Consider the following 13,123-nt stretch of genomic DNA (forward strand, 5'->3'; position numbering starts at 1 on the left):
GACTGGTTAATAATGTACTATAGTTAGATAGCCTTTCATCTGAAGATCTCAAAGTATATTATAAATAATTAAGTATTATTACTTAGTGATTTATTTTTTCAAAGAACGTTGTAACTATCACTTAATTTGTTCCCCATAGTACCTTGTTAACGTAGACTGGTGTTATCTCATATAGAGAAACTGAGGCACAGAAAGGCTAGGTAACTTCACCAAGATTTCAGAGACAGAGGCAACCTGCTAACTAAAGCCACATGGTCTCCTGGAAAGAGTGCTATATTTAGATTCAGCTAACCCAGGTTCAACTCCTGTTCTGCCACTTACCTGTATAACCTGGGGCAAATCCCTTTGCCTCTTTGAGCCTCAGTTTCCTTATTTGTAAAAAGAAGGGATGGACTAGGAAGAGACTCTAAAGGCTCTTCCAGTTCTAAATCTGTGATCCTATGACCTTTGATCTAATTTCCAGATCTATGCCGTAACCATTTAATCCCTTCCCCTCACCGTGCTTCAACTAACCTTTATTCTCAGAAGAAATACTGAGTCATTTTATTGTCAAGTCCTGGGTTTGAATTTCCATTCAAATGCTTGTTGTCTTGTTAGTTACTTCAGATCTCCGAGACTCAGTTTCTTTATTTTTTAAAATGGAGAGAATAATGCTTCAGCTTGTGAGGGCTGAGCTTTGTCAAAGGTAAGCTCTCCAGAAATGGGAGTTATCCTCCTAAAAGCTCCCTCGCGAAGGCTCAGTCAGGAAGGGGCAGTTCTAGGGCCTGGAGCTGGCACCCAGGGCTGGGAATCACCACTTCTCAGTTCGCCCTCATCTTTTGTCTTGCTTGTCTACAGACTTTTCCACCTTTGGCACAGATACAAGCAGTGACTTTTTGTATGTTGTTGTTTTAATGTGGTTCTGTGGAAAGAGTGGTTTTGATCATTAGAAACAAAGCAAAAATGTTTACATAAAAGTCCAGAGCCTGCTCTCCTGTATCCATTTATCTTTTGCCTCCTGAAAGTCTTTTTTTTTTTACTTCTTGCTACTCACATGAATTAGGAACAAACTTCACATGTGTTTGCAAAACCCTTCTTCCAAATGGATGCATCAGCATTTGCTGTTGCAGCCTCAAAACTGTCCAGTGCTTAGTACAGTGCCTGGCACACAGCAGGTCCTTAATAAACACTTGTGCATTGCTGCTGCTGTCCTGAATAAAGGCAAAGGAAAGTTGGAATAATTATACACGTACACATGTGTGAATGCACATGCCCTGTACACACACCCACACACATGCACAAGTTGCCTTCCAATATGGAGAAATGGAACGGGGAATGAACCCAGGTAGGGAAGAGCAAAGACTGCTGAGGTCCTACTGCAATTAAAGAACCTCACTTGAAGCCAGTATAGAGGACATCGTGTGGCCATGGCACATCTGCAGGCGGCTTTAGGCTCTGGGATTGGCGTGTCCTCACTTTCACAGAGCTCTGGTCAGAACTACGGGCCCAGGCAAGGAATTCTGTACTAAGACCCTGGAGAGAATAACGAGACCTTAAAAAATATAATTACTAAGAGATGGAGAGACCCAGCCACCCTCAAAGACTAGATCCAGAAGACCAAACATTTAGTTATTTCCAAGTGCATGCATATTGTATATCATAAAGACAAAACAACCAAATGTTTGACTGAGGTCTCCCCTAACTTTTTCTTCTCTGTGTATGGTCTGTCTGTATATGTGAATAGTGATAATAATTATAAGTGGTAAGCAGGTTCACATGTAGAAGATAGATAGATACACAGATAGATAGATAGATAGACAGACAGACAGACAGACAGACAGACAGACAGATAGATAGATAGATAGATAGATAGATAGATAGATAGATAGATAGATGGATAGATAGATATATGATTGATACACAGATATGAAAGAAGTATGCCTTGGTGTAAAGGAAAAAGCACTATATTTGAAATAAGGGAAACTGAGTTTCAGTCTCCTCTCTTTTTTAATTTTTATTTTTAATTTATGGAATAAAACAAACATGTCCATAACAGTATAATTTTTAAAAGATGATTGTACATGAAACTGCAAATCTATTATGTACAATTTGCTATTCCTTTTAAATATGTAATAATTATACAAATTTTTTTGTCTCCTTTTTTTTCTTCCCTCCCCCTCTAGGTGGCCCTAGAGATAGCCACCTTTAGACACAAATAGATGCAGACATAAATATAGGTGTAAAACCATTCTATACATAGCTATAGTCCTATGGAAAAACCATTTCATTTCTCAGGACCTCAGTTTTGTCCCTAATAATAATATGAGAGGTTGGAAGAGATGATGACCTCTAACATCCCTTCAGTACCGAATCATGTGGTATCTATCTAGGTAGAGAAAGGCCATGTGGAGATAGGGGTTTGAATCTTGGCTTAGACACTTACTAGCTTGTGGCAAGTTACTCATCTTCTCTGATCCTCATCGTCTTCCTCTGTAAAATGGGAATAATAACATCTTCACTGCCTCAGTTCCTTTGAAAGGTAGGGCCAGGAGGTGTTCTGTACATAGACCAGAAGAAGAGAGGGTACAAGGTTACTGATGTGAGCACACTGCGTTCCTTTCAGTGTTCTATCACTTTTGAGCTCTTGTACTAATAGTTTGGAAGGCAGCAGCTTAATGTGGCAGCTAGAATGCTGAACCTAGAATCAGGAAGGCCTGGGTTCAAATCCCACTTTTGACATTTTTTGGCCATGTGACAATGGGGTCAGTAATTAACCTCTCTGAGTTTCAGTTCCTCATCTATAAAATAGGGATGATAATTCTAGCGCTTATGTCACATGGTTGCTTTAAGATTCAAATGAGAAAAAGACCAGAACAGAGACTGGCCTTGTGATTTCATTGGTATAGGAAATTCATGGATGAGCAAACGCCTTCTCCTAATGCAAATTTGGCACCTTCTCTGCAACTTACAGTCTTAGAGAGTTTCCTAGAGCACTGAGGAGATAAGTGACTTGCCCAGGGCCACACAAGCCAGTATGTATCAGAGGTAGGACTCTTATTGAGATGTCTCTGATTTTCTAGCTGGCTCTCCACTGTACCACAAGACCATGGGTGTCATATGCTTTGCAAATTCTGCTATGTAAATGTCAATTATTGTTATTTATTGAATATAGTTTTGCCCATTGTCATTTTTAACCTTGATTTACTTTATTTTTAATTTATGGAATAAAACAAGCATTTCCATAACATGGTATGATAAAGATGATCGTACATGACACTGCAAATCTACTATCTACAACCTGCAATTCTTTTTAAATATATAATAAAGTTATCACGTAAATACCATTAGATACAAATATGTGTGTGTGTATATATATGTATATATGTATATATACACATATATATGTATATATGTATATATATACATATACATATATATATATATGCAAAATCTTTCTATACATACTTCTATTTATCCATTCTTTCTCTGGATGCAGATAGTGTCCCCCTTCACAGGTCCTTTGTAGTTAATTTTGGTATTTATAATAGTCAAAATGACATTCACTTAGAGTTGTTTTACTGTATACAATGTTCTTTTGGTTCTGCTCATTACACTCTTCATTGTTTTGTGTAATTCTATCTATGTTTTTCTAATGCCCATTGTCATTTTGTAACTAACAGAACTGGCAAATGTGAAGGTCTGTTCTTCCCTTGCTTATTATTAATACTCAATCAGCAGTGACAATAAGCCAGTTAAATCGGGGCGGGGGGGGAGTATGTATTTCAGGGTCTAGACTATTAGGCTATTTTACATTGATAAAATGAACTCAGTTTTGCCACTTATCTTGTTCCCCTTCAGGATATTTGGCTGTCTATACCACCTCAAAAACTGCATCTATAGGTACAACTGAATCATAGTATGTTAGAGGCCAAAAGGTCTTCAACTTAGAACTGGAAAGGACCTCAGAGGCCAGTGATCCTAACCTGTCCATCTTACAGATGAGGGAACTGAGACCCAAAGAACGATGTACCCAAGATCACACAGGGAGCAAGTCTAAGAACTGGGTTTTGAACCGTAGCCCTCTGATTTCGAATCCACTGTGCTTATTGTCCTACCTGCCCATCACCAGAGGTCTCCACACAAAGGCTGAATGACCCCTTTTTTATGTGGTAGAAGATTTCCAGTTCAGGTACAAATTGGACCAGATGACGTCTGAAGTCCTGTTTATTTCTGAGATTTTGTGATTCCAAACCCATGACTAATTCTGGGATTAGTCATTTGCACCTTAATGAAGGTTGGAGTCACTATTCCCTCTCCCAACAGATATTATATTTCCAGCTAGATCTCTTATAATGGAACAAAATGTTGCTGCCCCTTAAATGCATTTTAGGGAGCACCTCATATAAGCACTTGCCGAGTCACTAAGGCTAATATTGAAAAAGGATATGAACAGGACTACCGTGGAGGAGATCTAGTTTCTTGGCTGGCCTCAGAAGATTGCTGCAGGTCGCATACGACAGTTCAATATCCCCGCAGCCACAATGACATCCACGAGATTCCGGGGAACATGAACATTTCCCAGCCTCTGTAAATCTGGGACAAAGGTTGAAAGTTGGAGGCTGAAGCATAAGAATCATGGGATGACAGATTTAGAGTTGAAATGGACTTCCAAGGTCATCTAACTCAACCCCCTTCTTATATAGATGAGAAAGCTGAAAGATGACGTGATAATAATAGCTACCATCTATGTTATGCCTACTGTGTGCCAGGCACTGTGCCAAGCACTTTACAATTACTACCTTTATTTGATCCTCAAAACAACCCTGGGAGGTAGGTGCTATTATTATCTCCATTTTGTAGATGAGGAAGCTGACGCAAACAGAGGTAAAGTGATTTGCTCTAGGCCACACGGTTAGTAAGGGTCTGAGGCTGGATCTAAGCTCAGGTCTTCATGATTCCAGGCCCTACGCTCCATCCACTGTGTTATCTAGCTACTTAAGTTACTTGCTTAAGGTTGATACAGGTAGTAGTAAATATGTAGCAGAGAGTCCATTCCATGGACCCTAAATCCAGTGCTCTTTCCACTCTGCTTTACCACCTCCGTGTCTCGCCTCCATCTCCCCCAAAAGCTGGTCCTGAGGGAAAGGATTTCTCACACATCTGGAAGGCCACAAGGCCAGGCCTTTAACCAAAAGCAAAGGGGAAAATGGGGTGACTTCAAACAGTTCGATGATAACTGTAGTGCAAAAGGTTACAACAGGCATTCTGAGGCCTGCACACCTGGAGACAGAATGTTGGGTCACCCCTAGCTCCCCACCTGTCTCAGGCCAACAAAGATTTGGCCAGGATCTTTTCACCAGAGGGCTCCTATGTCTCCACACAGCATTCCAGAACAAGGCCCCGCTTTTATTCAGCCCGCCTTTAATGCACAATGTCACCAAATTCCTATCTCCTTCGGCAACTTTACAGTCCAGCACCCCTGAGGCTTGGCTCGAATGACTCTCCCATATGGGTATTGCTCAAGGGCTGGGCCTTTGTTGTTTTGCTTCTAATATATAGTTTTATAAGATCGCTTTCATGTTAGGCTGTCTCTTTGATCTCCCCAGGAAAAACTCCTTTTCTTCTCTTCCTCCCCCCCTTCCCTTTTTTTCCTAGAGTTTGTTTTAATCCACCAAAAAAAAAATCACTGACCACAACTGAGAATGAGTAGAGCCATTCTGACAAAAGATATGTTGGATAATCAGGGTAACAGGGGAGATGGAGGGAGGGGGGAAGAGACAACTTGGCATCAAATGATTCTGAATCCCTTGCATCATACAATGAAAGCATTTTATAGGGGTACCAGGATCAGAACCCTTTCCACTGATACTGGACAGTAATGAAGGACATCAGCAGAAGTTTATCATCTGGAAATGTGTACCACCTCCTATGTAAGAGATTGAAAGGTGTCCTTCTTAGATGAAAGTACACTTTCTGAGGCTCCCCCACAAAAATTTGCCCTTGGGGTGGCATAATGAACAGAGCATAAGACTTGAGTCAGAAAGATCTGAGTACAAGTCTTGCCTTGGACACTTTGTAATTATGTGGCCCTGGTAAAGGACCTGACCTTTCTCAGTCTCAGTTTTCTCATCAATAAATTGAGGATAATAATACCACCTACCCCACACATTGCTGTAAGGCTCAAATGAGATGACATGTGCAAAGAGCTTTGCTAACCTTAAAGTGCTATATAAACATTATTGTTTTTTTTATCATCATCATCATTATTGTTATTATTAACATCATCATCATCATAGGGACTGCAGGAAAGCAGACATAAAGTTAAACTGTCTGTGAAGCTAGGAAATGGTATAGCCATCCTGAAAAATAATCTGAAATGAGGTAAAAAGAGTGATCATTTCTTTTGACTCAGAGGAAGTCAAGGACAGAGACAAAAGCCCTGTAACCTAAAAGGTCCATGGTAGAACCTTTTGTATTTGTAAAGACCTAGTGGGTGCCCAATGACTGGGGCACAGCCAACAAAATTGTGATATACAAATGTAATGGAATGAAAAAAAAGCAACATAAAAATAGCATTAAATGCCTAAAGGGCTATAAAACTGTGCATACCCTTTGATCCAGCAATACCAGTGTTAGGTCCACATCCCAAAGACATACAAAAAAAGGGGGAGAGGAGAAGGACCTATTCAAACAAAAATATTTATAGCAGCTCTTTTTTGATGGCTTAGAATTGGAAATCAAGAGGATGCCCATCAGTTGGAGAATGGTGTAACAAGTTGTGGTATCTGATTGTGATGGAATACTTTTGTGCTATAAGAAATGAAGAGCAGGCAGATTTCAAAAAATCCTGGAAAGACTTACATGAACTGATGCAAAGTGAAGACAGCAGAACTGGGAAAATGTACACAGCAACAGCAAAATTGTACAATGAAGAATTGTAAATGACTTAGCTATTCTTAGCAATGCAATGATCTAAGACAATTCCAAAGAACTCATGATGAAGCATACTATCGGCCTCCAGAGAAAGAACTGATATTGATTAAATACAGACTGAAGCATGCTATTTTTCACTTTCTTTTTTTTTTATTCAAGTCTTCTTGTACAAAATGACTAATATGGAAATGTTTTACATGATTGCACATGTATAACCTATATCTGATTGCTTAATGTCTCAGGAGGGGAGAAGGGATAGAATCTGGAACTCACAACTTAACAGACAACCCAAATGTTAAAAAAAAAAATTAACATATAATTGGGGGAAATATTATATATTTTAAAAATACCCTCAGATAAAAAAAAAACATCAAAAAGCACCATAAAAAAACACAGCAAATATAAAGAATTCAAAGGAACATGGGAAGACTCATATAGACTGATGCGGAATGAAGTAAGCAGAACCAGGGAAACAGTAGACAAGTTAATGACAATACATATGGAAAGAATGATCAAACAAAGCCAGATATTATGCAATATTATAATTATAATTATAATTACCAATCTTAGCCTCAGGAAGAAAATGAGTAAATGCACCTCCCTCCTTTCTTTGGAAAGGTGGGAGGGATTATGGGTGTGGAATATTTTGTACAGTGTCAGACTTGGTCCCTGTGCTGTTGATTTTTTTCTTAACTATTTTTCTTTGCCACAAGGGAAGGCTCAGTGAGGTAAAGGAGGAAGAGGTACATTCTATATATGATTTAAAACAAAAGACTCAATAAACTTTAAAAAAATAAACAAATAAAAAGTCCTGCTCCCATGCCTGAGCACATTGTGTATTTAATCCTGGGCTCTAGAAAGCTGTCAGTAAGACATGAACTCCAACAGGTCCCAGTGATTTGGAAAGACTTAGAACCCCAGCCCAATGGCTGCATCTGTATCTGTTTTCCAAGAGCTACTAGCTCCATTCAAAGAGACTCATTCACCAGAAGGTTGCCCTAGAGGGGAGGATTTTTTCATTTTCTTTTATTTTTTTTGCCATGAGAGCTGAGGGCCTTGACTTCCTCTTCTGTAGAATAAGGAGACTGAACTAGATGACCTCTCAGATATATCTCAGCTCTAAATCTATGGTCCCATGATTCTGTGCTCCAGCCTTCAACTTTCAACCCTTGTCCCAGATTTACAGAGTCTGGGAAAAGTCCACGTTCCCTGAGGTCTTGCGTATCTTTGTTGATGTGGGGATATTGACCTGTCTACTAAAATGTGAAGGGGTTATCATCTATATTTGGGTAGTTGGGAGAAAAAGCACACCTACGCACACACATATATGCACATATACGCAATTATAGTTCTTTTAAGGTAATTTTTTTAAAGCTATATGCATTTTATTGAGAGCAGTTAGGTGATATATTAGATACAGTGCTGGGCCTGGAGTCAGAAAGATTCATCTTCCTGAGTTCAAATCCGTTCTCAGACACTTGCTAGTTGTTTGACCTTGGGCAAGTCATTTAACTTCTGTTTGCCTCAGCTTCCTAATCTGTAAAATGCAGATAATAATAGCATTCATCTCCCAGGGTTGTTGTGAGGATCAGATGAGATAATATTTGTGAAAGCACTTAGCACAGTTCCTGGCACATAGTAGTCATTTCATAAATTCTCCCTTCCTTTCTTTCCACCATTCTCGGCTACAGTTCTTTTATCCTCTGATCAGGGAATGTCATGGGACAGTGGAAAAGACCAGGAGACCTTGGTCCTTAGCCCTGGCTCTGCCTGTCACATAGTAGGCACTATATAAATGCTATTACTGTTATCAAGATTTATATAGGATCAATTGGAGATAAATAATAGGAGGAAAACATTGGCATTAAGAGGACTTAGGAAAGGTTTCTCATAACAGAAGGGATGTTAGCTGGGACATGAAGGAAGCTAGAGAAGCCAGGAGGTGCAGTATTCCAAAGCAGGTATGACCTGGATGAAGATCCATCAGAGGACACAGAAAATGAACGATCAGACAAGTAAGAGAAAGACCAGGATAGAGTAGTGACATGTAAACCTAGAGGGAAGAGCGTATCAAAGAGAAAAGGGTGATTGAAAGCTGAAAAGGGGTCAAGAAGGATCAGAATCGAAAAAGGGCACTGGATTTGGCAATTAAGAGATCATTGGTAACTTTGGAGAGAGCAATTTTGGTTGAATGATGAAGTCAGAAGTCAATCTAAAGAGAATTAAAGAGATTGAGAGGAAAAGAGGCAGAGGAACCTATTTTATAATTAAGACAAAACACCCAGTACAATGACCATATATGACAATGTATACAGCATTCTGCCCTGGTAGTCCCCTATCTTTCAACTGTGAGGAGGGAAGTATGTTCAATTTCTATTTTCTGAGACTTTTCTAAACTCTTCACTGGTCTTCCAATCACTCAAAGTTCAGATTTCTCTTAATTATTTTTCCATATACATCGTTGTTACTATATTGTTCTTTGCTTCTTATGTCATTCTGCATCAGTTTGTACCTATTTTCTTGTGTTTCTCTGAATCCCTCATATTCACCATTTTTGACTATACAAAAATATTTCATCACATTCAAATATCATAAGTTTGGCTGGGGTTTGTTTTTTTTGTTGTTGTTGTTGTTGTTATTGATTTTTTTAGCCATTCCCTGGTGGATGGGTACCTATTTTGTTTCTGTGTGGTTGCTAGCACCAAGAATACTACTAAGAATTTGAGTGTACATTAACTTTTGTTTCTGGTTTTTTTGTGCTTCCTTGGCATAGGAGACAGTGAATTTGTAGAAAAGTTTCTGTGGAAAGACAGGGTGAACATCAGGACTCTTGGCTTTAGCTATAGTAGTGACCACTGTCTGAACCCAGCCAGAAGAATGATATGCATTAACTTCTAGAGCCAGCTAGTGACCACAGCTTGAAACTTGCTGGAGAGTGGAACCTCTTAACCTATATTAACTGAGTGGAAATTTACTGTGACTGACTCTCTAGGTTGCAGACTTAGGACAACTTTAGGGACCTGACTTCATTAGACTTTTTGAAACCTCTATTTGGATAAGACCAGCAATGACAGAAGGTCACTCTACAGGCAGCAGTTTGGCAGGATTGTTGCCAGGGTTTCTCCCTGCCACTGGAAATAACTTATTCCCATTCAATAAAAGTATTTTTTGCTACTTTGTTGTGTCTCTTACTATCCTGGGGCCCCCATGATTCAAAATCAGATCCACTTATGTTATATAATGAGTAGTGGAATAACTGTGTCAAAAGTTTTCTTGCATAATTACAAATCAATATTCAGAACAGTTGGACCAATTGACAGGTCTACACCAAAAACACATTACTATACTAGTTTTCTCATGGCCCCTCCAACATATATTTCTCCTTTTTTTAATCATCTTTGCCAATTTTCATGGTATAAAACAAAGTCTCAGACTGAACTGACATAGAGTGAAGTGAACAGAACCAGGAGAATATTGTACACAGTAACACAATATTGTACAATGATAAACTGTAAGTGACTTACCTATTCTCAGCAATACAATGATGCAAGATATTCCCAAAGGACTCATGATGAAAAATGCTAAACGCCTCCAGAGAAAGAACTGATGGCATCTGAATACAGACTAAGGTGTACTATTTTTCTCCTTTTTTTCTTCCTTCCTTCCCTCTTCCTCCTTCCTTCTTCCTTCCTTCCTTCCTTCCTTCCTTCCTTCCTTCCTTCCTTCTTCCTTCCTTCCTTCCTTCCTTCCTTTCTTCCTTGCTTCCTTCTTTCTTTCCTTTCTTTCTTTCTTTTTTTTCTTTTTTTGGTTTGTTTTCTTTCAATAAAATGACTAATATGGAAATATATTTTACATGATCGTACATGTATAACCTATATCAGATTGCTTACTGCCTCAGGGAGGGGGGAGGGGAAATAGGGAGGGATGGAATTTGTAACTCAAAACCTAAAAAATGTAAAAAAATGATTTTACACGTAATTGGGGAAAATATTCTGAAAAATAAAAACATTTTTCTTTGACTTATAGAGAATTCTTTTTTTTAATATTATTGCCTTTTACTTCTGACAAATTTCCTTCCACTTTGGTTTCGGTGTTCCAAAGCTGTTATTCTCTTTCTCAGAGCTTCTACATCTTTGGAAAGATATCCCAATGCATATTCAATTTTTCCTATTCTGCTGTGTTTTTAAATTCTGTGTTCAAAGCTCTGAAGTTTTTTTTCAGCTCTAAATCTATGCTCCTATGATCCTATTTACCCTTTTGGCAATGAAGAAGACTTTGTTAGTTTAGGGAAAAAAGTTTCAATAGAGTGGTGGGGTCAAAGCCTGACTGGGTATGTTTACAGAAATATTGGCTGTTGAGAAACTGGAATCATTGAATGTATGCAACGTCTTTCAAATGTACTGATGAAGGGAAGCAGAAAGTTAGGGTAGTAGCTGGGTGGTATAGAAAGGTCAAGGGGGCAGATAGGTGGTGCAGTGGATAGTGTTCTGGCCTTAGAGTCAGGAGGACCTGAGTTCAAATCCAGCCTCAGACACATGACACTTACTAGCTGTGTGACCCTGGGCAAGTCACTTAACCCCAATTGCCTCACCAAAAGGGCAAAAAAAAGATTGAGGAAAAGCCTGACTACACGTGTAGACACATGGGAAGGAATATCTGACAAGGGAAATACTGAAGATTACTAAGAGAAAGAGGAGGATTGCTGGAAGTAGGTCCCAGAGGTCACAGGGAATGGGATCATGGGTAGAGGTGGGAGGATTTACTTGATCAAGACTGTCTCTTCTTGACCAGAAGGTGACAATGATGAAAAAGTTGAAAGCACAGAAAAGCAGATCGTAGGAAAATCAAGACAGCTGGTTGATACCTTCAAAGTGAAATTCGGAGTGAGGCTATCCACTCCAAAATGTAGGGTATGGGGCAGAATTCCAGCAAATGCTTAACAACTGGCTTACTGAAAACATACAGCACACTTTTAAGCTTAATCTGTACTATAAACATTTTCTCCACGTATAGACTTTCTTAAATCTAGACAATCAAGAAAACAGTAAGACAAGCCCTGATGAGTTGTTGATATTGTTCGGTCCTCTGACTCTTCATGACCCCCATTTAGGGTTTTCTTGGCAAAAACACTAGAATGGTCTGTCATTTCCTTCTTCAGTTCATTTTACAGATGAGGAAACTGAGGCAAACAGGATTAAGTGACTTGCCCAGCACAGCTGCTAAGTGTCTGAGGCCAAATTTCAATACAGGAAGAGGAGTCTTCCTGACTCCAAGCCCAGCATTCTATCAGCTGCTCCATCTAGCTTCCCTGATTTGTAGTGTTGGCCAATTTCCAACGTGAAAATGCTCATACTGAAAATTTAACAATTAGCTCTCATGAGCCATTTGAGAACACTCTGTTACACTCTTCCCATGGGGGCATACCGAGTGTTGAAAGAGTACTCCAAAATCTGTAACTCTGTGATCCCTAAGTGGTAATAGGGGATCACAGGATCATAGACCATTCCCTTAACGATTTGAATGAGGGTGAGAGACAGCATAATATGGTGGGTAGAGGATTGTACTTAATCTGGGGTTAAATCCCAATTCAGATGTATATCTACATATACATATATACATATATATATATATATGTGTGTGTGTGTGTGTGTGTGTGTATATATACATACACATACACATATATATACAAATATACACATACACATATATACACACACATATATATACATATATATACACACACATATATACATATACACACATATATACATATATATATATATATATATATATATATATATATATATATATATATATATATATATATATATATGTATGTGTATATATATAAGCTATGTGACCCTGAGCAACTGACTTAACTTGGGGGGAGTAGTTTTCTCATATTTAAAGTTAAAGCATTTGCTTTCATGGCCCCTGAGGTCCTTTCCAGCTAAATCTGTGATCCTATGAGATAGTATTGAAAATGATTACTGACTCTCTAGAGCAGTCTCAAAATTCAATAGAAGGTATAGAAAGGTAATTTGGGAGGGAACGAAAGACATGGGTGAATAAGAAAGGAGAGCAAGTCCTTCCTTTGCATTGCATTAATTAATGGTTGTTGGATGGGTGACTGATATTTGGAGGTTAGTTATATTTGAGAGGCAGCATGTCTGTGTGGGTTATGGGACTGGGCTGAATTGAATGTCAGGAT

The 13,123-nt window shown here is 38.8% G+C and overlaps 1 long non-coding RNA gene across 2 annotated transcripts in view; it reads left to right on the plus strand.

Annotated features, from left to right (window-relative positions):
* Positions 1 to 10,580, plus strand: part of LOC110211471 (uncharacterized) — a 74,168-nt gene extending 63,588 nt beyond the window's left edge. The window contains exon 8 of one of the 2 annotated variants that reach the window (XR_013484802.1): positions 3,838 to 10,580. This is a non-coding gene — a long non-coding RNA (uncharacterized LOC110211471). The remainder of the gene's footprint in view (positions 1 to 3,837) is intronic. The other variant, XR_013484803.1, reaches the window with a different exon arrangement.
* Positions 10,581 to 13,123: the final 2,543 nt, after the last annotated feature.

Source organism: Phascolarctos cinereus, unplaced genomic scaffold, assembly GCF_003287225.1.
Source record: "Phascolarctos cinereus isolate Bilbo 61053 unplaced genomic scaffold, phaCin_HiC Scaffold_2;HRSCAF=192, whole genome shotgun sequence".
NCBI lineage: Eukaryota > Metazoa > Chordata > Mammalia > Diprotodontia > Phascolarctidae > Phascolarctos > Phascolarctos cinereus.